This window comes from Heterodontus francisci, chromosome 34 (assembly GCF_036365525.1).
Source record: "Heterodontus francisci isolate sHetFra1 chromosome 34, sHetFra1.hap1, whole genome shotgun sequence".
In the NCBI taxonomy this organism is placed as follows: Eukaryota; Metazoa; Chordata; class Chondrichthyes; order Heterodontiformes; family Heterodontidae; genus Heterodontus; species Heterodontus francisci.
The window spans coordinates 41,195,295-41,221,310 of NC_090404.1; the positions used below are offsets into that span (position 1 = coordinate 41,195,295).

General features: G+C 45.7%; 1 non-coding gene across 1 annotated transcript; it reads right to left on the minus strand.

The window, feature by feature from the left end:
* Nucleotides 1-16,227: 16,227 nt before the first annotated feature.
* Nucleotides 16,228-16,316, minus strand: trnac-gca (transfer RNA cysteine (anticodon GCA)). Its single transcript is given in 2 exon segments — nucleotides 16,228-16,263; nucleotides 16,279-16,316. It is a non-coding gene; the product is annotated as a tRNA-Cys (tRNA).
* Between the last annotated feature and the right edge of the window lie 9,700 nt (nucleotides 16,317-26,016).

Here is a 26,016-nt window from a genome sequence, read left to right on the forward strand (position 1 = left end):
GCCTCGAGAGAATTCCATTAAATCCACGTGCTGTCAAGAGACGGGTGAAAGCACTGAATATAGAAAACACGATGGGCCCTGACACAATTCCAACTGTCATACTGAAGACCTGTGCTCTAGAACCAGCTGTGGCCTGAGAGACGCTGTTTCAGTATAATTGCAAAACGCACATCTTCCTGACAATGCGCAATTTGCCCAGCTATGTCCTGTCCACAAAAATCGGGAAAAGTCCAATCCGCCCATTAACGACCCCATCAGTCTACTCACAATCATCAGCAAAGTTGTGGAAGGTATCGTTGACAGTGCTATCAATAACCACTTACTCAGTAACACATCGTTGACCGATGCTCAGTTTGGGTTCCACCAGGGGCACGCAATTCCAGACTTCACTACAACCTTGACCAAACATGGAAAATAGAGCTGTTTCCAAGAGGTGACAGTGACTGAAATTGACATAAAAATAACATTAGACCTAGCATGGGATCAAGGAGCCCGAACTAAACTGGAGGCAATGGGCAAGAGGGGGAAAATGCTCCATGACATGACGTCTTACCTAACACAAAGGTATGTCCCAGGGGGAGTGTTTGCTCGAGTGGTTGGGGGGGATTGAACTAAAATGGCAGGGGGATTGGAAACTTTGCAAGGAGTCAGAGGAAGGGGGAATCAAGGACAAGAACAAAAGACATTAAGGGGAATAAGAAAAGTGATAGGCAGAGAAATCAAGGGCCTGAATCAAACAGGGCCACAGTGAAAAATTGTGGGAAGGAGACAAGCAACGTAAAAAAGACAAGCCTTAAGGCTTTGTGACTTAACGTGTGGAGTATTAACAATCTTCTTCTTTGGCCTCCTTGTCTCGGGAGACAATGGGTAAGCGCCTGGAGGTGGTCAGTGGTTTGTGGAACAGCGCCTGGAGTGGCGAAAAAGGCCAATTCGACAGTGACAGACTCTTCCACACGTGCTGCAGATAAAATTGGTTGTCGGGGCTGTTACGCAGTTGGCTCTCCCCTTGCACTTCTGACTTTTTTCCTGCCAACTGCTACAACAGGCCATAGATAGGATCGTAGAATGGAGAGAATGGTGGCAGATAGAATTTTATCCTCACAAGTGTGAAGTGATGCATTTTGACAGAAGAATTAAGAAGAGGCAATGTAGACGTCATAGCATAGTTCTAAAGAGTGTGCTGGAACAGAGTGACCTGGGAGTGCTGGTGCATAGATCTTTGAAGGTGGCAAGATATACTGAGAGAATAGTTAGTAAAGCATAAGGAATCTTAGACTTAATAAAAAGAAGTATTCAGTACAATTATGGTGAACCTTTATAAAGCTCTGGTTAGCCACAAATCTGTCCTGTTCTTGTCACCACATTTCAGGAACAATAAAGGTAGGGGAGGTCCTTAATGAATCCTTTGCTTCAGTATTCACGAGTGAGAGGGACCTTGTCGTTTGTGAGGACAGCGTGGAACAGGCTGATATGCTCGAACAGGTTGATGTTAAGCAGGAGGATGTGCTGGAAATTTTGAAAGACATGATGATAGATAAGTCCCCGGGGCCATAAGGGATATACCCAAGGTTATTACGGGAAGCGAGGGAAGAATTTGCCGCGGCTTTGGCGATGATTCAGTTTAGTTCAGAGATACAGCACTGAAACAGGCCCTTCGGCCCATCGAGTCTGTGCCGACCATCAACCACCCATTTATACTAATCCTACACTAATCCCATATTCCTACCACATCCCCACCTGTCCCTATATTTCCCTATCACCTACCTATACTAGGGGCAACTTATAATGGCCAATTAACCTATCAACCTGCAAGTCTTTGGCATGTGGGAGGAAACCGGAGCACCCGGAGGAAACCCACGCAGACACAGGGAGAACTTTGACGATCTTTGCGACCTCACTGTCCACTGGAGTGGTACAAGATGATTGGAGGGTGGCAAATGTTATTCCCTTGTTCAAGAAAGGGAATAGGGATAACCCTGGGAATTACAGACCAGTCAGTCTTACGTTGGTGGTGGGCAAATTATTGGAGAGGATTCTGAGAGACAGGATTTATGATTATTTGTAAAAGCATAGTTTGATTAGAGATAATAAGCATGACTTTGTGAGGGGCAGGTCATGCCTCACAAGCCTTATTGAATTCTTTGAGGATGTGACAAAACACATTGATGAAGGAAGAGCAGTGGATGTGGTGTATATTGATTTTAGCACGGCGTTTGATAAGGTTCCCCATGGTAGGCTCATTCAGAAAGTAAGGAGGCATGGGATACAGGGAAATTTGGCTGTCTGGATACAGAATTAGCTGGCCCATAGAAGACGGAGTGTGGTAGTAGGTGGAAAGTATTCAGCCTGGAGCTCGGTGACCAGTGGTGTTCCGCAGGGATCTGTTCTGAGACTTCTGCTCTTTGTGATTTTTATAAATGACTTGGATGAGGAAGTGGAAGGTTGGGTTAGTAATTTTGCCGATGACACAAAGGTTGCTGGAGTTGTGGATAGTGTGGAGGGCTGTTGTAGGTTGCAACGGGACATTGACAGGATGCAGAGCTGGGCTGAGAAGTGGCAGATGGAGTTCAACCTGGAAAAGTGTGAAGTGATTCATTTTGGAAGGTCGAATTTGAATGCAGAATACAGGCTTAAAGACAGGATTCTTGGCAGTGTGGAGGAACAGAGGGATCTTGGGGTCCATGTCCATAGATCCCTCAAAGGTGCCACCCAAGTTGATAGTTTTGTTAAGAAGGCATATGGTGTGTTGGCTTTCATTAACAGGGGGATTGAGTTTAAGAGCAGCGAGGTTATGCTGCAACTCTATAAAGCCCTGGTTAGACCACGCTTGGAATATTGTGTTCAGTTCTGGTCGCCTCATTATAAGAAGGATGTGGAAGCTTTAGAGAGTTTGCAGAGGAGATTTACCAGGATGCTGCCTGGACTGGAGGGCATGTCTTATGCAGAAAGGTTGAGGGAGCTGGGGCTTTTCTCATTGGAGCGAAGAAGGATGAGAGGTGACTTGATAGAGGTGTATAAGATGATGAGAGGCATAGATAGAGTGGATAGCCAGAGACTTTTTCCCAGGGCAGAAAGGGCTATCACCAGGGGGCATAATTTTAAGGTGACAGGAGGAAGGTTTAGAGGAGATGTCAGAGGTAGGTTCTTTACACGGAGAGTGGTGGGTGCGTGGAATGCACTGCCAGCGGTGGTAGTAGAAGCAGATACATTAGGGACATTTAAGCAACTCTTGGATAGGTACATGGATGATGGTAGAATGAAGGGTATGGAGGTAGTTTGATCTTAGGGTAGGTTAAAGAGTCGGCACAACATCGTGGGCCGAAGGGCCTGTACTGTGCTGTACTGTTCTATGTTCTATGTTCTTTGATATGAGGGTCCTTGAGAGAGTTCAGAGGAGATTTAGCAGAAGGGTTCCAGGCATGGAGCATTTTAGTTACAAGGTTAGGTTAGCATCCACAGTATTTTGCTTTTATTTTAGGTTGGCAGAGCTGGGGTTGTTCTCCTTAGAACAAAAGAGATTGAGGGGAGATTTAATAGCAGTGTACCAGATTATGACAGGCTTGGATAAGTTAGACAAGGAAAAATTGTTCCCATTAACAGACTGCACAAGGAGTAGTGACCACAATTTGCCAGTTCTGTGGAAAAAAAGGATGTGGGGGAGTATGAGGAAGCACTGTTTTTATATCTCAAGTGATAATGACCTGGAACTCGCTGCCCACAAGAGTGGTGGAAGCAGAAATTATCAATGCCTTCAGGAGGAATTCTGAGAAAAGCAGACTTGCAGGGCTACGGGCATCGAGCCTGACTGCGTTGCTCTGTGCCGAGATGGCATGGACCGAGTTGTCTCCTTCTCTGCTGGAAATAACTATGAAGTTTTGCAGTGTTCTCACCACACGTGGCTCCTGTTCAAAGAACAAAGATAATTACAGCACAGGAACAGGCCCTTCGGCCCTCCAAGCCTGCGCCGATCCAGATCCTCTCTCTAAACATGTCGCCTATTTTCGAAGGTTCTGTATCTCTTTTCTTCCTGCCCATTCATGTATCTGTCTAGATACATCTTAAAAGACTCCATCGTGCCCGCATCTACCACCTCCGCTGGCAATGCGTTCCAGGTGCCCACCACCCTCTGCGTAAAGAACTTTCCACGCATATCCCCCCTAAACTTTTCCCCTTTCACTTTCAACTCGTGTCCTCTAGTAATTGAAACCCCCACTCTGGGAAAAAGCCTCTTGCTATCCACCCTGTCTATACCTCTCATGATTTTGTACACCTCAATCATGTCCCCCCTCAACCTCCGTCTTTCTAATGAAAATAATCCTAATCTGCTCAACCTCTCTTCATAGCTAGCGCCCTCCATCCCAGGCAACATCCTGGTGAACCTCCTCTGCACCCTCTCCAAAGCATCCACATCCTTTTGATAATGTGGCGACCAGAACTGTCCGCAGTATTCCAAATGTGGCCGAACCAAAGTCCTATACAACTGTAACATGACCTGCCAACTCTTGTACTCAATGCCCCGTCCGATGAAGGAAAGCATGCCGTATGCCTTCTTGACCACTCTATTTACCTGCGTTGCCTCCTTCAGGGAACAGTGGACCTGAACACCCAAATCTCTCTGGACATCAATTTTCCCCAGGACTTTTCCATTTACTGTATAGTTCACTCTTGAATTGGATCTTCCAAAATGCATCACCTCGCATTTGCCCTGATTGAACTCCATCTGCCATTTCTCTGCCCAACTCTCCAATCTATCTATATTCTGCTGTATTCTCTGACAGTCCCCTTCACTATCTGCTACTCCAACAATCTTAGTGTCGTCTGCAAATTTGCTAATCAGTCCACCTATACTTTCCTCCAAATCATTAATGTATATCACAAACAACAGTGGTCCCAGCACGGATCCCTGTGGAACACCACTGGTCACACGTCTCCATTTTGAGAAACTCCCTTCTACTGCTACTCTCTGTCTCCTGTTGCCCAGCCAGTTCTTTATCCATCTAGCTAGTACACCTTGGACCCCAAGCGCCTTCACTTTCTCTATCAGCCTGCCATGGGGAACCTTATCAAACGCCTTACTGAAGTCCATGTATATGACATCGACAGCCCTTCCCTCATCAATCAACTTTGTCACTTCCTCAAAGAATTCTATTAAGTTGGTAAGACATGACCTTCCCTGCACAAAACCATGTTGCCTGTCACTGATGAGCCCATTTTCTTCCAAATGGGAATAGATCCTATCCCTCAGTATCTTCTCCAGCAGCTTCCCTACCACTGACGTCAGGATCACCGGTCTATAATTACCTGGATTATCCCTGCTACCCTTCTTAACCAAGGGGACAACATTAGCAATTCTCCAGTCCTCCGGGACCTCACCCGTGTTTAAGGATGCTGCAAAGATATCTGTTAAGGCCCCAGCTATTTCCTCTCTCGCTTCCCTCAGTAACCTGGGATGGATCCCATCCGGACCTGGGGACTTGTCCACCTTAATGCCCTTTAGAATACCCAACACTTCCTCCCTCCTTATGCCGACTTGACCTAGAGTAATCAAACATCTGTTCCTAACCTCAACATCCGTCATGTCCCTCTCCTCGGTGAATACCGATGCAAAGTACTCGTTTAGAATCTCACCCATTTTCTCTGAGTCCAAGCATAACATTCCTCCTTTGTCCTTTAGTGGGCCAATCCTTTCTCTAGTTACCCTCTTTCTCCTTATATATGAATAAAAGGCTTTGGGATTTTCCTTAACCCTGTTTGCTAAAGATATTTCATGACCCCTTTTAGCCCTCTTAATTCCTCGTTTCAGATTGGTCCTACATTCCCGATATTCTTTCAAAGCTTCGTCTTTCATCAGCCGCCTAGACCTTATGTATGCTTCCTTTTTCCTCTCAGCTAGTCTCACAATTTCACCTGTCATCCATGGTTCCCTAATCTTGCCATTTCTATCCCTCATTTTCACAGGAACATGTCTCTCCTGCACGCTAATCAACCTCTCTTTAAAAGCCTCCCACATATCACATGTGGATTTACCTTCAAACAGCTGCTCCCAATCTACATTTCCCAGCTCCTGCCGAATTTTGGTATAGTTGGCCTTCCCCCAATTTAGCACTCTTCCTTTAGGACCACTCTCGTCTTTGTCCATGAGTATTTTAAAACTTACGGAATTGTGATCACTATTCCCAAAGTAGTCCCCTACTGAAACTTCAACAACCTGGCCGGGCTCATTCCCAACACCAGGTCCAGTATGGCCCCTTCCCGAGTTGGACTATTTACATACTGCTCTAGAAAACCCTCCTGGATGCTCCTTACAAATTCTGCTCCATCTGGACCTCTAACATTAAGCGAATCCCAGTCAATGTTGGGAAAATTAAAATCTCCTATCACCACCACCCTGTTACTCCTACATCTTTCCATAATCTGTTTACATATTTGTACCTCTATCTCACGCTCGCTGTTGGGAGGCCTGTAGTACAGCCCCAACATTGTTACCGCACCCTTCCTATTTCTGAGTTCTGTCCATATTGCCTCACTGCTCGAGTCCTCCATAGTGCCCTCCTTCAGCACAGCTGTGATATCCTCTTTGACCAGTAATGCAACTCCTCCACCCCTTTTACCTCCCTCTCTATCCCGCCTGAAGCATCGATATCCTGGGATATTTAGTTGCCAATCATGCCCTTCCCTCAACCAAGTCTCAGTAATAGCAATAACATCATACTCCCAGGTACTAATCCAAGCCCTAAGTTCATCTGCCTTACCAACTACACTTCTTGCATTAAAACAAATGCACCTCAGACCACCAGTCCCTTTATATTCATCATCTGCTCCCTGCCTGCTCTTCCCCTTAGTCACACTGACTTCATTATCTAGTTCCTTACAGGCTTTTGTTACTACCTCCTTACTGTCAACTGACCTCAATTGGTTCCCAGCCCCCTGCCACATTAGTTTAAACCCTCCCCAACAGCGTTAGCAAAAGCACCTCCAAGGACATTGGTTCCAGTCCGGCCCAGGTGTAGACCGTCCAATTTGTAATAGTCCCACCTCCCCCAGAACCGGTCCCAATGTCCCAAAAATCTGAACCCATCCTTCCTGCACCATCTCTCAAGCCACGCATTCATCCTGACTATTCTTTCATTTTTACTCTGACTATCACGTGGCACTGGTAGTAATCCTGAGATTACTACCTCTGAGGTCCTACTTTTTAACTTGGCTCCTAACTCCCTAAACTCTGCTTGTAGGACCTCATCCCGTTTTTTACCTATATCATTAGTGCCTATGTGCACAATGACAACTGGCTGTTCACCCTCCCCCTTTAGAATGTTCTGCAGCCGATCTGAGACGTCCCTGACCCGTGCACCTGGGAGGCAACATACCATTCGGGAGCCTCGTTTTCGACCACAGAACCGCCTATCTACTCCCCTGACAATCGAATCCCCTACGACTATAGCCCTTCCACTCTTTTTCCCGCCCTTCTGAACAGCAGAGCCAGCCACGGTGCCATGGACCTGTCTACTGCTGCCTTCCCCTGGTGAGCCATCTCCCTCTACAGTATCCAAAACGGTATACTTGTTTTGGAGGGAGATGACCGCAGGGGACTCCTGCGCTGCCTTCCTGCTCTTTCTCTGCCTTTTGGTCACCCATTCCCTTTCTCCCTCAGCAATCCTAATCTGCGGTGTGACCAATTCACTAAACGTGCTATCCACGACCTCCTCAGCATCGCGCATGCTCCAAAGTGAGTCCATCCGCAGCTCGAGAGCCGTCATGCGGTCTAACAAGAGCTGCAGCTGGACACACTTCCTGCACGTGAAGGAGTCAGGGTCATCAGCCATGTCCCTGAGCTCCCACATTGAGCAAGAGGAGCATGATACGGGTCTGAGATCTCCTGTTATTTTTCATCTTAAGTTTAAACTTACTTAAATGAAAAAGGAACGAAAAGTTTTTACCAATCACAATAAAACCAGAGAAATCGAAAAAGCCTTACCTGAGTCATTTTTTTTTCGGTTAGAGGAGGAGGGCGGGTGGGAGACGCTACAAGTGTGGTGTCTCGGGTTCAGAAACCGCCCAAATATATAGTGTTTTACTTACCCAGCAGCCCCCTGGCCTCCGCCGAAAAAACAAAAGGAAATTAAATTTACTTTCAAACTGACTTTCCCAGCTGCTCACTCGCTCACACGCTGCTCCCGAAAAAGCTGCTGCACTGAAAGGAAAGTTATTTTAAACAGCCCAAATATATAGTGATTTACTTACCCAGCAGCCCCCTGGCCTCCACCGAAAAAAACAAAAGGAAATTAAATTTACTTTCAAACTGACTTTCCCAGCTGCTCACTCGCACACACGCTGCTCCCGATAAAGCTGCTGCACTGAAAGGAAAGTTATTTTAAACCGCCCAAATATATAGTGTTTTACTTACCCAGCAGCCCCCTGGCCTCCACCGAAAAAACAAAAGGAAATTAAATTTACTTTCAAACTGACTTTCCCAGCTGTTCACTCGCTCACACGCTGCTCCCGAAAAAGCTGCTGCACTGAAAGGAAAGTTATTTTAAACCGCCCAAATATATAGTGTTTTACTTACCCAGCAGCCCCCTGGCCTCCGCCGAAAAAACAAAAGGAAATTAAATTTACTTTCAAACTGACTTTCCCAGCTGCTCACTCGCTCACACGCTGCTCCCGAAAAAGCTGCTGCACTGAAAGGAAAGTTATTTTAAACCGCCCAAATATATAGTGTTTTACTTACCCAGCAGCCCCCTGGCCTCCGCCGAAAAAACAAAAGGAAATTAAATTTACTTTCAAACTGACTTTCCCAGCTGCTCACTCGCTCACACGCTGCTCCCGAAAAAGCTGCTGCACTGAAAGGAAAGTTATTTTAAACCGCCCAAATATATAGTGTTTTACTTACCCAGCAGCCCCCTGGCCTCCGCCGAAAAAACAAAAGGAAATTAAATTTACTTTCAAACTGACTTTGCCAGCTGCTCACTCGCTCACACGCTGCTCCCGATAAAGCTGCTGCACTGAAAGGAAAGTTATTTTAAACCGCCCAAATATATAGTGTTTTACTTACCCAGCAGCCCCCTGGCCTCCGCCGAAAAAACAAAAGGAAATTAAATTTACTTTCAAACTGACTTTCCCAGCTGTTCACTCGCTCACACGCTGCTCCCGAAAAAGCTGCTGCACTGAAAGGAAAGTTATTTTTAACCGCCCAAATATATAGTGTTTTACTTACCCAGCAGCCCCCTGGCCTCCGCCGAAAAAACAAAAGGAAATTAAATTTACTTTCAAACTGACTTTCCCAGCTGCTCACTCGCTCACACGCTGCTCCCGAAAAAGCTGCTGCACTGAAAGGAAAGTTATTTTAAACCGCCCAAATATATAGTGTTTTACTTACCCAGCAGCCCCCTGGCCTCCGCCGAAAAAACAAAAGGAAATTAAATTTACTTTCAAACTGACTTTCCCAGCTGCTCACTCGCTCACACGCTGCTACCGAAAAAGCTGCTGCACTGAAAGGAAAGTTATTTTAAAACGCCCAAATATATAGTGTTTTACTTACCCAGCAGCCCCCTGGCCTCCGCCGAAAAAACAAAAGGAAATTAAATTTACTTTCAAACTGACTTTCCCAGCTGCTCACTCACTCACACGCTGCTCCCGAAAAAGCTGCTGCACTGAAAGGAAAGTTATTTTAAACCGCCCAAATATATAGTGTTTTACTTACCCAGCAGCCCCCTGGCCTCCGCCGAAAAAACAAAAGGAAATTAAATTTACTTTCAAACTGACTTTCCCAGCTGCTCACTCGCTCACACGCTGCTCCCGATAAAGCTGCTGCACTGAAAGGAAAGTTATTTTACACTGCCCAAATATATAGTGTTTTACTTACCCAGCAGCCCCCTGGCCTCCGCCGAAAAAACAAAAGGAAATTAAATTTACTTTCAAACTGACTTTCCCAGCTGTTCACTCGCTCACACGCTGCTCCCGAAAAAGCTGCTGCACTGAAAGGAAAGTTATTTTAAACTGCCCAAATATATAGTGTTTTACTTACCCAGCAGCCCCCTGGCCTCCGCCGAAAAAACAAAAGGAAATTAAATTTACTTTCAAACTGACTTTCCCAGCTGCTCACTCGCTCACACGCTGCTCCCGAAAAAGCTGCTGCACTGAAAGGAAAGTTATTTTTAACCGCCCAAATATATAGTGTTTTACTAACCCAGCAGCCCCCTGGCCTCTGCCGAAAAAACAAAAGGAAATTAAATTTACTTTCAAACTGACTTTCCCAGCTGCTCACTCGCTCACACGCTGCTCCCGAAAAAGCTGCTGCACTGAAAGGAAAGTTATTTTAAACCGCCCAAATATATAGTGTTTTACTTACCCAGCAGCACCCTGGCCTCTGCCGAAAAAACAAAAGGAAATTAAATTTACTTTCAAACTGACTTTCCCAGCTGCTCACTCGCTCACACGCTGCTCCCGATAAAGCTGCTGCACTGAAAGGAAAGTTATTTTAAACCGCCCAAATATATAGTGTTTTACTTACCCAGCAGCCCCCTGGCCTCCACCGAAAAAACAAAAGGAAATTAAATTTACTTTCAAACTGCCTTTCCCAGCTGTTCACTCGCTCACACGCTGCTCCCGAAAAAGCTGCTGCACTGAAAGGAAAGTTATTTTAAACCGCCCAAATATATAGTGTTTTACTTACCCAGCAGCCCCCTGGCCTCCGCCGAAAAAACAAAAGGAAATTAAATTTACTTTCAAACTGACTTTCCCAGCTGCTCACTCGCTCACACGCTGCTCCCGAAAAAGCTGCTGCACTGAAAGGAAAGTTATTTTAAACCGCCCAAATATATAGTGTTTTACTTACCCAGCAGCCCCCTGGCCTCCGCCGAAAAAACAAAAGGAAATTAAATTTACTTTCAAACTGACTTTCCCAGCTGCTCACTCGCTCACACGCTGCTCCCGAAAAAGCTGCTGCACTGAAAGGAAAGTTATTTTAAACCGCCCAAATATATAGTGTTTTACTTACCCAGCAGCCCCCTGGCCTCCGCCGAAAAAACAAAAGGAAATTAAATTTACTTTCAAACTGACTTTCCCAGCTGCTCACTCGCTCACACGCTGCTCCCGATAAAGCTGCTGCACTGAAAGGAAAGTTATTTTAAACCGCCCAAATATATAGTGTTTTACTTACCCAGCAGCCCCCTGGCCTCCGCCGAAAAAACAAAAGGAAATTAAATTTACTTTCAAACTGACTTTCCCAGCTGTTCACTCGCTCACACGCTGCTCCCGAAAAAGCTGCTGCACTGAAAGGAAAGTTATTTTTAACTGCCCAAATATATAGTGTTTTACTTACCCAGCAGCCCCCTGGCCTCCACCGAAAAAACAAAAGGAAATTAAATTTACTTTCAAACTGACTTTCCCAGCTGCTCACTCGCTCACACGCTGCTCCCGAAAAAGCTGCTGCACTGAAAGGAAAGTTATTTTAAACCGCCCAAATATATAGTGTTTTACTTACCCAGCAGCCCCCTGGCCTCCGCCGAAAAAACAAAAGGAAATTAAATTTACTTTCAAACTGACTTTCCCAGCTGCTCACTCGCTCACACGCTGCTCCCGAAAAAGCTGCTGCACTGAAAGGAAAGTTCTTTTAAACCGCCCAAATATATAGTGTTTTACTTACCCAGCAGCCCCCTGGCCTCCGCCGAAAAACCAAAAGGAAATTAAATTTACTTTCAAACTGACTTTCCCAGCTGCTCACTCGCTCACACGCTGCTCCCGAAAAAGCTGCTGCACTGAAAGGAAAGTTATTTTAAACCGCCCAAATATATAGTATTTTACTTACCCAGCAGCCCCCTGGCCTCCGCCGAAAAAACAAAAGGAAATTAAATTTACTTTCAAACTGACTTTCCCAGCTGCTCACTCGCTCACACGCTGCTCCCGATAAAGCTGCTGCACTGAAAGGAAAGTTATTTTAAACTGCCCAACTATATAGTGTTTTACTTACCCAGCAGCCCCCTGGCCTCCACCGAAAAAACAAAAGGAAATTAAATTTACTTTCAAACTGACTTTCCCAGCTGTTCACTCGCTCACACGCTGCTCCCGAAAAAGCTGCTGCACTGAAAGGAAAGTTATTTTAAACTGCCCAAATATATAGTGTTTTACTTACCCAGCAGCCCCCTGGCCTCCACCGAAAAAACAAAAGGAAATTAAATTTACTTTCAAACTGACTTTCCCAGCTGTTCACTCGCTCACACGCTGCTCCCGAAAAAGCTGCTGCACTGAAAGGAAAGTTATTTTAAACCGCCCAAATATATAGTGTTTTACTTACCCAGCAGCCCCCTGGCCTCCGCCGAAAAAACAAAAGGAAATTAAATTTACTTTCAAACTGACTTTCCCAGCTGCTCACTCGCTCACACGCTGCTCCCGAAAAAGCTGCTGCACTGAAAGGAAAGTTCTTTTAAACCGCCCAAATATATAGTGTTTTACTTACCCAGCAGCCCCCTGGCCTCCGCCGAAAAACCAAAAGGAAATTAAATTTACTTTCAAACTGACTTTCCCAGCTGCTCACTCGCTCACACGCTGCTCCCGAAAAAGCTGCTGCACTGAAAGGAAAGTTATTTTAAACCGCCCAAATATATAGTGTTTTACTTACCCAGCAGCCCCCTGGCCTCCACCGAAAAAACAAAAGGAAATTAAATTTACTTTCAAACTGACTTTCCCAGCTGTTCACTCGCTCACACGCTGCTCCCGAAAAAGCTGCTGCACTGAAAGGAAAGTTATTTTAAACCGCCCAAATATATAGTGTTTTACTTACCCAGCAGCCCCCTGGCCTCCGCCGAAAAAACAAAAGGAAATTAAATTTACTTTCAAACTGACTTTCCCAGCTGCTCACTCGCTCACACGCTGCTCCCGAAAAAGCTGCTGCACTGAAAGGAAAGTTATTTTAAACCGCCCAAATATATAGTGTTTTACTTACCCAGCAGCCCCCTGGCCTCCGCCGAAAAAACAAAAGGAAATTAAATTTACTTTCAAACTGACTTTCCCAGCTGCTCACTCGCTCACACGCTGCTCCCGATAAAGCTGCTGCACTGAAAGGAAAGTTATTTTAAACCGCCCAAATATATAGTGTTTTACTTACCCAGCAGCCCCCTGGCCTCCATCGAAAAAACAAAAGGAAATTAAATTTACTTTCAAACTGACTTTCCCAGCTGCTCACTCGCTCACACGCTGCTCCCGAAAAAGCTGCTGCACTGAAAGGAAAGTTATTTTAAACCGCCCAAATATATAGTGTTTTACTTACCCAGCAGCCCCCTGGCCTCCGCCGAAAAAACAAAAGGAAATTAAATTTACTTTCAAACTGACTTTCCCAGCTGCTCACTCGCTCACACGCTGCTCCCGATAAAGCTGCTGCACTGAAAGGAAAGTTATTTTAAACCGCCCAAATATATAGTGTTTTACTTACCCAGCAGCCCCTGGTCTCCGCCGAAAAAACAAAAGGAAATTAAATTTACTTTCAAACTGACTTTCCCAGCTGCTCACTCGCTCACACGCTGCTCCCGAAAAAGCTGCTGCACTGAAAGGAAAGTTATTTTAAACCGCCCAAATATATAGTGTTTTACTTACCCAGCAGCCCCTGGCCTCCGCCGAAAAAACAAAAGGAAATTAAATTTACTTTCAAACTGACTTTCCCAGCTGCTCACTCGCTCACACGCTGCTCCCGAAAAAGCTGCTGCACTGAAAGGAAAGTTATTTTAAACCGCCCAAATATATAGTGTTTTACTTACCCAGCAGCCCCCTGGCCTCCGCCGAAAAAACAAAAGGAAATTAAATTTACTTTCAAACTGACTTTCCCAGCTGCTCACTCGCTCACACGCTGCTCCCGAAAAAGCTGCTGCACTGAAAGGAAAGTTATTTTAAACCACCCAAATATATAGTGTTTTACTTACCCAGCAGCCCCCTGGCCTCCGCCGAAAAAACAAAAGGAAATTAAATTTACTTTCAAACTGACTTTCCCAGCTGCTCACTCGCTCACACGCTGCTCCCGATAAAGCTGCTGCACTGAAAGGAAAGTTATTTTAAACCGCCCAAATATATAGTGTTTTACTTACCCAGCAGCCCCCTGGCCTCCGCCGAAAAAACAAAAGGAAATTAAATTTACTTTCAAACTGACTTTCCCAGCTGCTCACTCGCTCACACGCTGCTCCCGATAAAGCTGCTGCACTGAAAGGAAAGTTATTTTAAACCGCCCAAATATATAGTGTTTTACTTACCCAGCAGCCCCTGGCCTCCGCCGAAAAAACAAAAGGAAATTAAATTTACTTTCAAACTGACTTTCCCAGCTGCTCACTCGCTCACACGCTGCTCCCGAAAAAGCTGCTGCACTGAAAGGAAAGTTATTTTAAACCGCCCAAATATATAGTGTTTTACTTACCCAGCAGCCCCCTGGCCTCCACCGAAAAAACAAAAGGAAATTAAATTTACTTTCAAACTGACTTTCCCAGCTGCTCACTCGCTCACACGCTGCTCCCGAAAAAGCTGCTGCACTGAAAGGAAAGTTATTTTAAACCGCCCAAATATATAGTGTTTTACTTACCCAGCAGCCCCCTGGCCTCCGCCGAAAAAACAAAAGGAAATTAAATTTACTTTCAAACTGACTTTCCCAGCTGCTCACTCGCTCACATGCTGCTCCCGAAAAAGCTGCTGCACTGAAAGGAAAGTTATTTTAAACCGCCCAAATATATAGTGTTTTACTTACCCAGCAGCCCCCTGGCCTCCGCCGAAAAAACAAAAGGAAATTAAATTTACTTTCAAACTGACTTTCCCAGCTGCTCACTCGCTCACACTCTGCTCCCGATAAAGCTGCTGCACTGAAAGGAAAGTTATTTTAAACTGCCCAAATATATAGTGTTTTACTTACCCAGCAGCCCCCTGGCCTCCACCGAAAAAACAAAAGGAAATTAAATTTACTTTCAAACTGACTTTCCCAGCTGTTCACTCGCTCACACGCTGCTCCCGAAAAAGCTGCTGCACTGAAAGGAAAGTTATTTTAAACCGCCCAAATATATAGTGTTTTACTTACCCAGCAGCCCCCTGGCCTCCGCCGAAAAAACAAAAGGAAATTAAATTTACTTTCAAACTGACTTTCCCAGCTGCTCACTCGCTCACACGCTGCTCCCGAAAAAGCTGCTGCACTGAAAGGAAAGTTATTTTAAACCGCCCAAATATATAGTGTTTTACTTACCCAGCAGCCCCTGGCCTCCACCGAAAAAACAAAAGGAAATTAAATTTACTTTCAAACTGACTTTCCCAGCTGCTCACTCGCTCACACGCTGCTCCCGAAAAAGCTGCTGCACTGAAAGGAAAGTTATTTTAAACCGCCCAAATATATAGTGTTTTACTTACCCAGCAGCCCCCTGGCCTCCGCCGAAAAAACAAAAGGAAATTAAATTTACTTTCAAACTGACTTTCCCAGCTGCTCACTCGCTCACACGCTGCTCCCGAAAAAGCTGCTGCACTGAAAGGAAAGTTATTTTAAACCGCCCAAATATATAGTGTTTTACTTACCCAGCAGCCCCCTGGCCTCCGCCGAAAAAACAAAAGGAAATTAAATTTACTTTCAAACTGACTTTCCCAGCTGCTCACTCGCTCACACGCTGCTCCCGATAAAGCTGCTGCACTGAAAGGAAAGTTATTTTAAACCGCCCAAATATATAGTGTTTTACTTACCCAGCAGCCCCCTGGCCTCCGCCGAAAAAACAAAAGGAAATTAAATTTACTTTCAAACTGACTTTCCCAGCTGCTCACTCGCTCACACGCTGCTCCCGAAAAAGCTGCTGCACTGAAAGGAAAGTTATTTTAAACCGCCCAAATACATAGTGTCTTACTTACCCAGCAGCCCCCTGGCCTCCGCCGAAAAAACAAAAGGAAATTAAATTTACTTTCAAACTGACTTTCCCAGCTGCTCATTCGCTCACACGCTGCTCCCGAAAAAGCTGCTGCACTGAAAGGAAGGTTATTTTAAACCGCCCAAATATATAGTGTTTTACTTACACAGCAGCCCCCTGGCCTCCGCCGAAAAAACAAAGGGAAATTAAATTTACTTTCAAACTGACTTTCCCAGCTGCTCACTCGCTCACACGCTGCTCCCGAAAAAGCTGCTGCACAGTTCTATTGTTCCCCTTCTTCTGGCCAGTTCAGACTAATGAATGACTGCTCTCTGCACTGGACAGCTGTTTCTCGTTGCACCCCGTTTCTAAAAGTCTCTGCTCCAGGTGAGGCTCGAACTCACAACCTCGGCATAGTTCATTAATTGCACTGCTGTACCACACGCTTACCGATTGCGCCACTGGAGCCGCATTGCTCCATTTATAGTATGGCGAATTGTAGGCAAGTTAGCTGAACATCAGTCGTCTGGAAAATGTCCGAATCTATCATAAAGGAAGTATTAACAAGCACTTGGAAAATCATTGTCTGATCAAACAAAGTCAACATGTTTTTACCGAATGGAAATCTTGATTGACAGATTTATTCCAGAATTCTGAGGATGTTACTGAAAGGGCAGGAATGTAGTATAATTGGATTTCCAAAAGGCATTCGGTAAGATTAATACATTATATAAAGGCTCATGGAATTGAAGTAATATATTAACATGCAAGGAGTACTTAGAGGTAAACAGACAGAAAGCAACGAGTAGGGATAAATGGAGCATTTTCAAGATATCAGACTGCAACTCGTGGAGTGCCTCAAGGATCAGTGCTGGGGCCAAAGCTTTGTCCAACATCGGAGAGTGTGGTGGAAGCGGATTCGGTCCTGGGTTGAAGAGAAGATTGGTCCTTATCATCATTGGTGCCAGCCTCGAGAGAATTCCATTAAATCCACGTGCTGTCAAGAGACGGGTGAAAGCACTGAATATAGAAAACACGATGGGCCCTGACACAATTCCAACTGTCATACTGAAGACCTGTGCTCTAGAACCAGCTGTGGCCTGAGAGACGCTGTTTCAGTATAATTGCAAAACGCACATCTTCCTGACAATGCGCAATTTGCCCAGCTATGTCCTGTCTACAAAAATCGGGAAAAGTCCAATCCGCCCATTAACGACCCCATCAGTCTACTCACAATCATCAGCAAAGTTGTGGAAGGTATCGTTGACAGTGCTATCAATAACCACTTACTCAGTAACACATCGTTGACCGATGCTCAGTTTGGGTTCCACCAGGGGCACGCAATTCCAGACTTCATTACAACCTTGACCAAACATGGAAAATAGAGCTGTTTCCAAGAGGTGACAGTGACTGAAATTGACATAAAAATAACATTAGACCTAGCATGGGATCAAGGAGCCCGAACTAAACTGGAGGCAATGGGCAAGAGGGGGAAAATGCTCCACGACATGACGTCTTACCTAACACAAAGGTATGTCCCAGGGAGAGTGTTTGCTCGAGTGGTTGGGGGGGATTGAACTAAAATGGCAGGGGGATTGGAAACTTTGCAAGGAGTCAGAGGAAGGGGGAATCAAGGACAAGAACAAAAGACATTAAGGGGAATAAGAAAAGTGATAGGCAGAGAAATCAAGGGCCTGAATCAAACAGGGCCACAGTGAAAAATAGTGGGAAGGAGACAAGCAACGTAAAAAAGACAAGCCTTAAGGCTTTGTGACTTAACGTGTGGAGTATTAACAATCTTCTTCTTTGGCCTCCTTGTCTCGGGAGACAATGGGTAAGCGCCTGGAGGTAGTTAGTGGTTTGTGGAACAGCGCCTGGAGTGGCGAAAAAGGCCAATTCGAGAGTGACAGACTCTTCCACACGTGCTGCAGATAAAATTGGTTGTTGGGGCTGTTACGCAGTTGGCTCTCCCCTTGCACTTCTGACTTTTTTCCTGCCAACTGCTACAACAGGCCATAGATAGGATCGTAGAATGGACAGAATGGTGGCAGATAGAATTTTATCCTCACAAGTGTGAAGTGATGCATTTTGACAGAAGAATTAAGAAGAGGCAATGTAGACATAATAGCATAGTTCTAAAGAGTGTGCTGGAACAGAGTGACCTGGGAGTGCTGGTGCATAGATCTTTGAAGGTGGCAAGATATACTGAGAGAATAGTTAGTAAAGCATAAGGAATCTTAGGCTTAATAAAAAGAAGTATTCAGTACAATTATGGTGAACCTTTATAAAGCTCTGGTTAGCCACAAATCTGTCCTGTTCTTGTCACCACATTTCAGGAACAATAAAGGTAGGGGAGGTCCTTAATGAATCCTTTGCTTCAGTATTCACGAGTGAGAGGGACCTTGTCGTTTGTGAGGACAGCGTGGAACAGGCTGATATGCTCGAACAGGTTGATGTTAAGCAGGAGGATGTGCTGGAAATTTTGAAAGACATGATGATAGATAAGTCCCCGGGGCCATAAGGGATATACCCAAGGTTATTACGGGAAGCGAGGGAAGAATTTGCCGCGGCTTTGGCGATGATTCAGTTTAGTTCAGAGATACAGAACTGAAACAGGCCCTTCGGCCCATCGAGTCTGTGCCGACCATCAACCACCCATTTATACTAATCCTACACTAATCCCATATTCCTACCACATCCCCACCTGTCCCTATATTTCCCTATCACCTACCTATACTAGGGGCAACTTATAATGGCCAATTAACCTATCAACCTGCAAGTCTTTGGCATGTGGGAGGAAACCGGAGCACCCGGAGGAAACCCACGCAGACACAGGGAGAACTTTGACGATCTTTGCGTCCTCACTGTCCACTGGAGTGGTACAAGATGATTGGAGGGTGGCAAATGTTATTCCCTTGTTCAAGAAAGGGAATAGGGATAACCCTGGGAAATACAGACCAGTCAGTCTTACGTTGGTGGTGGGCAAATTATTGGAGAGGATTCTGAGAGACAGGATTTATGATTATTTGTAAAAGCATGACTTTGTGAATGGCAGGTCATGCCTCACAAGCCTTATTGAATTCTTTGAGAATGTGACAAAACACATTGATGAAGGAAGAGCAGTGGATGTGGTGTATATGGATTTTAGCACGGCGTTTGATAAGGTTCCCCATGGTAGGCTCATTCAGAAAGTAAGGAGGCATGGGATACAGGGAAATTTGGCTGTCTGGATACAGAATTGGCTGGCCCACAGAAGACAGAGTGTGGTAGTAGGTGGAAAGTATTCAGCCTGGAGCTCGGTGACCAGTGGTGTTCCGCAGGGATCTGTTCTGAGACTTCTCTTTGTGATTTTTATAAATGACTTGGATGAGGAAGTGGAAGGTTGGGTTAGTAATTTTGCCGATGACACAAAGGTTGCTGGAGTTGTGGATAGTGTGGAGGGCTGTTGTAGGTTGCAACGGGACATTGACAGGATGCAGAGCTGGGCTGAGAAGTGGCAGATGGAGTTCAACCTGGAAAAGTGTGAAGTGATTCATTTTGGAAGGTCGAATTTGAATGCAGAATACAGGCTTAAAGACAGGATTCTTGGCAGTGTGGAGGAACAGAGGGATCTTGGGGTCCATGTCCATAGATCCCTCAAAGGTGCCCCCCAAGTTGATAGGTTTGTTCAGAAGGCATGTGGTGTGTTGGCTTTCATTAACAGGGGGATTGAGTTTAAGAGCAGCGAGGTTATGCTGCAACTCTATAAAGCCCTGGTTAGACCACACTTGGAATATTGTGTTCAGTTCTGGTCGCCTCATAATAAGAAGGATGTGGAAGATTTAGAGAGTTTGCAGAGGAGATTTAACAGGATGCTGCCTGGACTGGAGGGCATGTCTTTTGCAGAAAGGTTGAGGGAGCTGGGGCTTTTCTCATTGGAGCGAAGAAGGATGAGAGGTGACTTGATAGCGGTGTATAAGATGATGAGAGGCACAGATAGAGTGGATAGCCAGAGACTTTTCCCAGGGCAGAAAGGGATATCACCAGGGGGCATAATTTTAAGGTGACAGGAGGAAGGTTTAGAGGAGATGTCAGAGGTAGGTTCTTTACACGGAGGGTGGTGGGTGCGTGGAATGCACTGCCAGCGGTGGTAGTAGAAGCAGATACATTAGGGACATTTAAGCAATTCTTGGATAGGTACATGGATGATTGTAGAATGAAGGGTATGTAGGTAGTTTGATCTTAGAGTATGTTAAAGAGTCGGCACAGCATCGTGGGCCGAAGGGCCTGTACTGTGCTGTACTGTTCTATGTTCTATGTTCTTTGATATGAGGGTCCTTGAGATAGTTCAGAGGAGATTTAGCAGAAGGGTTCCAGGGATGGAGCATTTTAGTTACAAGGTTAGGTTAGCATCCGCAGTATTTTGCTTTTATTTTAGGTTGGCAGAGCTGGGGTTGTTCTCCTTAGAACAAAAGAGATTGAGGGGAGATTTAATAGCAGTGTACCAGATTATGACAGGCTTGGATAAGTTAGACAAGGAAAAATTGTTCCCATTAACAGACTGCACAAGGAGTAGTGACCACAATTTGCCAGTTCTGTGGAAAAAAAGGATGTGGGGGAGTATGAGGAAGCACTGTTTTTATATCTCAAGTGATAATGACCTGGAACTCGCTGCCCACAAGATTGGTGGAAGCAGAAATTATCAACGCCTTCAGGAGGAATTCTGAGAAAAGCAGACTTGCAGGGCTACGGGCATCGAGCCTGACTGCGTTGCTCTGTGCAGAGATGGCATGGACCGAGTTGTCTCCTTCTCTGCTGGCAGTAACTATGAAGTTTTGCAGTGTTCTCACCACACGTGGCTCCTGATCCTTTGATGTCACCTCACAGTGATATTGTTCCCCTTCTTCTGTCCAGTTCAGGCCAACGAATGACTGCTCTCTGCACTGTCCAGCTGTTTCTCATTGCACCCCGTTTCTAAAAGTCTTCGCTTTAGGTGAGGTTCGAACTCACAACCTCGGCATAGCTCATGAATTGTATTGTTGTATAAGTACCACGCACTAACCGATTGCACCACAGGAGTCACATTGTTTCTTATTTAGTGTGGCGAATTACAGGCAAGTTAGCTGAACATCAGTCGTCTGGAAAATGTCCGAATCCATCATGAAAGAAGTGTTCACAAGCACTGGGAAAATCATTGTCTGATCAAACAAAGTCAACATGTTTTTACCGAATGGAAATCTTGATTGACAGATTTATTCCAGAATTCTGAGGATGTAACTGAAAGGGCAGGAATGTAGTCTAATTGGATTTCCAAAAGGCATTCGGTAAGATTAATACATTCGATAAAGGCTCATGGAATTGAAGTAATATATTAACATGCAAGGAGGACTTAGAGGTAAACAGACAGAAAGCAACGAGTAGGGATAAATGGAGCATTTTCAAGATATCAGACTGCAACTCGTGGAGTGCCTCAAGGATCAGTGCTGGGGCCAAAGCTTCGTCCAATACCGAGAGTGTGGTGGAAGCGGATTCGGTCCACGAGATGATGTCTTACCTAACACAAAGGTATGTCCCAGGGGGAGTGTTTGCTCGAGTGGTTGGGGGGGGATTGAACTAAAATGGCAGGGGGATGGGAAACTTTGCAAGGAGTCAGAGGAAGGGGGAATCAAGGACAAGAACAAAAGACATTAAGGGGAATATGAAAAGTGATCGGCAGAGAAATCAAGGGCCTGAATCAAACAGGGCCACAGTGAAAAATTGTGGGAAGGAGACAAGCAACGTAAAAAAGACAAGCCTTAAGGCTTTGTGACTTCACGTGTGGAGTATTAACAATCTTCTTCTTTGGCCTCCTTGTCTCGGGAGACAATGGGAAAGCGCCTGGAGGTGGTCAGTGGTTTGTGGAACAGCGCCTGGAGTGTCGAATGAGGCCAATTCGAGAGTGACAGACTCTTCCACATGTGCTGCAGATAAAATTGGTTGTCGGGGCTGTTACTCAGTTGGCTCTCCCCTTGCACTTCTGACTTTTTTCCTGCCAACTGCTAAGTTTCTTTGACTCGCCACACGTTAGCCCCGCCTTTATGGCTGCCCACCAGCTCTGGGGATCACTGACAACTGACTCCCACGACTTGTGATCCATTTCACAGGGCTTCATGTCGCGTTTGCAGACATGTTTAAAGCGGAGACATGGACGGTTGGTGGGTCTGATACCAGTGACGAGCTCACTGTACAATGTGTCCTTGTGGATCCTGCCATCTTCCATGCAGCTCACATGGCCAAGCCATCTCAAGTGCCACTGGCTCAGTAGGGTGTATAAGTTGGGGATGTTGGCCGCCTCAAGGACTTCTGTGTTAGAGATCCGATCCAGCCTCTTGATGCCACGGATTCTCTGGAGGCAGCGAAGATGGAATGAATTGAAACATCGCTCTTGGCTGACATGCGTTGTCCAGGCCTCGTTGCCATCGAGCAAGGTACTGAGGATACAGGCTTGATACACTCGGAACTTTGTATTCCGAGTCAGTGCGCCATTTTCCCACACTCTCTTGGCCAGTCTGGACATCGCAGTGGAAGCCTTTCCCATGCGCTTGTTGATTTCAGCATCGAGAGACAGGTTACTGGTGATAGTTGAGCCCAGGCAGCTGAACTCTTGAACCACTTCCAGAGCGTGGTCGCCAATATAGATGGATGGAGCATTTCTGACGTCCTGTCCCAAGATGTTCGTTTTCTTGAGGCTGATGGTTAGGCCAAATTCGTTGCAGGCAGCCGAAAACCTGTCGATGATACTCTGCAGACACTCTCCAGTGTGAGATGTTAATGCAGCATCGTCAGCAAAGAGGAGTTCTCTGATGAGTACTTTCCGTACTTTGGTCTTCGCTCTTAGACGGGAAAGGTTGAACAACATGCCCCCTGGTCTTGTGTGGAGGAAAATTCCTTCTTCTGAAGGTTTGAACACAGCAGGGAGAAGAAGATCCCAAACAGTGTGGGTGCGAGAAAACAGTCCTGTTTCACGCCACTCAGGATAGGAAAGGGGTCTGATGAGGCACCGCTGTACTGGATTGTGCCTTTCATATTGTCATGGAATGAGGTGATGATACTTAGTAGCTTTGGTGGACATCCGATGTTTTCTCGTAGTCTGAAGAGACCACATCTGCTGACGAGGTCAAAGGCTTTGGTGAGATCAATGAAAGCAACGTAGAGGGGCATCTGTTCACCGCCTTTCTCCTGCAGCTGACGACGGGAGAACAGCATGTCAGTGGTGGATCTCTCTGCTCGAAAGCCACACTGTGCCTCAGGGTAGTCACGCTCGGCCAGCTTCTGGAGCCTGTTTGAAGGGACTCGAGCGAAGACTTTTCCCACTATCCTGAGCAGGGATATTCGATGGTAGTTGTTGCAGTCACTGCGGTCACCTTTGTTCTTATAGAGGGTGATGATATTGGCATCGCGCATATCCTGTGGTACTGCTCCCTCGTCCCAGCACAGGCAAAGCATTTCGTAGAGTGCTGAGAGTATAGCAGGCTTAGCACTCTTGATTATTTCAGGGGCAATGCCATCCTTCCCAGGGGCTTTTTCACTGGCTAGAGAATCAATGGCATCAGTTCCGATTTTGTTGGATGTACGTCCAGCTCATCCATGACTGGCAGAGACTGGGCTGCATTCAGGGCGGTCTGAGTGACAACATTTTCCCTGGAGTGCAGTTCTCGGTATTGCTCCACCCACAGGTCCATTTGCTTGCGTTGGTCAGTGATTGTGTCCCCGATTTAGTTTTGAGGTGGGCGATCTTCTTGATGGTTGGCCCAGCAGCTCTCTTAATGCCATCATACATATCTCTGATGTTTCCGGTGTCGGAGGCAAGCTGAATATGGCTGCATAGGTGTTGCCAGTAGTCATTTGCTCAGCGCTTAGCTGTTCTTTGTGCAGCGTTTCTGGCTGCATTAAGTGCGACGGATGTCAGCTCGATGGGGGCTTTCTTATAGTTCAACAGTGCATTGCACTTCGCGGCTGTGACAGGTTACAGCTCTTCAAACTGAGATTGAAACCAGTCTGCATTCTGCTTCACACGTTTTCCATCGGTGGTCAAAGCTGACTCATAGATTGCGTCTCTGATGTGGACCCACTTGGTCTCTGCATCCCCTGCGGAAGTGTTTTGAAGGGCTTTTTCAAGTGAATTCAGAAATTTATGCAACAGCTGTGGTTAAGAAATTCTGCTCGTGTTGATGTGCGAGTGGCTCTTCTGCTTGGAGTGTTGCAGCTTCTTTGGTTTGAGTCTAACCTTGCTGCACACCAGGGAGTGGTCGGTATTTGCAATAAAGTGGATGAATTAATTGCACAAATGGATGTAAATGGGTATGATATAGTTGAGATTATGGAGACACCGCTGCAGGCTGACCAGAGATGGGAAACGAACATCCAGGGTTATTTGAAATAAAAACAAAAAATGCTGGAAATACTCAGCAGGTCTGGCAGCATCTGTGGAGAGAGAAGCAGAGTTAACGTTTCAGGTCAGTGACCCTTCTTCAGAACTGGCAAATATTAGAAATGTAAAAGGCTGTAAGCAAGTAAAGTGTGGGTGGGGCAAGAGATAACAAGGAGAAGGTGTAGATCAGACAAGGTCACGGAATAGCTGACCAGAAGGTAATGGAGCAAAGATATGTTAATGGTGTGTTGAAAGACAAAGCATTCGTACAGAAAGGGTGTTAACGGACTGAAAATTGAACAGCCGCAAGTGCCAACATGAAAAAAACAGTGGGTAAGCAAACTGAACAAACTAATGTATGGCAGATGAAGTATAATGTGAATAATGTGAGGTTATCCACTTTGGTAGCAAAAACAGGAAAGCAGATTATTATCTGAATGCCTATAAACTGAGAGAGGAGAATATGCAACGGGCTGGATCTCATAGAAACCTATAAATTTCTAATAGGCCTTGACAGGGTAGATGCAGGAAGGATGTTACCGATGGTGTGGGAGTCCAGAACCAGGGGTCATAGTCTAAGGATACGGGGTCAACCATTGCTCAGTGATGCTCAGTTTGGGTTCTGCCAGGGCCAATCAGCTCCTCACCTCATTACAGCCTCGGTTCAAACATGGACAAAAGAGCTGAACTCAAGAGGTGAGGTGAGAGTGACTGCCCTTGACATCAAGGCAGCATTTGGCCGAGTATGGCATCAAGGAGCCATAGCAAAACAAGGTCAATGGGAATCAGGGGGAACATCCTCTGCTGGCTGGAGTCATATCTAGCGCAAAGGAAGATGCTTGTGGTTGTTGGAGGTCAATCATCTGAGCTCCAGGACATCACTGCAGGAGTTCCTCAGGATAGTGTCCTAGGCCCAACCATCTTCAGCTGCTTCATCAATGGCCTTCCTTCAATCATAAGGTCAGAAGTGGGGATGTTCACGGATGATTGCACAATGTTCAGCACCATTCGTGACTCCTCAGATACTGAAGCAGTCCGTGTAGAAATGCAGCAGACCTGGATAATATCCAGGCTGGGGCTGATAAGTGGCAAGTAACATTCCCGCCATACAAGTGCCAGGCAATGGCCATCTCCAACAAGAGATAATCTAACCATCTCCCCTTGACATTCAACAGCATAACCATCGCAGAATCCCCAACTCTCAACATCCTAGGGGTTACCATTGACCAGAAACTGAACTGGAGTAGCCATATAAATATCGTGGCTGCAAGAGCAGGTCAGAGGCTCGGAATCCTGAGGCGAGTAACGCACCTCCTGACTCCCCAAAGCCTGTCCACCATCGACAAGGCACAAGTCAGGAGTGGGATGGAATACTCTCCACTTGCCTGGATGGGTGCAACTCCAACAACACTCAAGAAGCTCGACACCATCCAGGACAAAGCAGCCCACTTGATTGGCATCCCATCTACAAACATTCACACTTTTCCTGAGTTGACTGCACGCTTTGCTCGTTGGAAATGTTCAAATGTCTCAGTATCAATCAGAGATCGTGGATTTGTCGTAAAATGAACAAAAGGCAAAAAATGGGTGAGAAATAAACAAACAAATCAGCCTGTTGAAGGGGAAGAAATGGGAAAAGCAGCTAATATTAAAAGGCGTGGGAGAGCTTCACTGATGTTCGAGTGGTGTGGGCTTAATGCATTCACTCTCGTGTTCTTGGTTCCATTCCTGGTCAGAAAGTAATCAGTTCTGTTACTGTTATGACAACTCTCACAAACG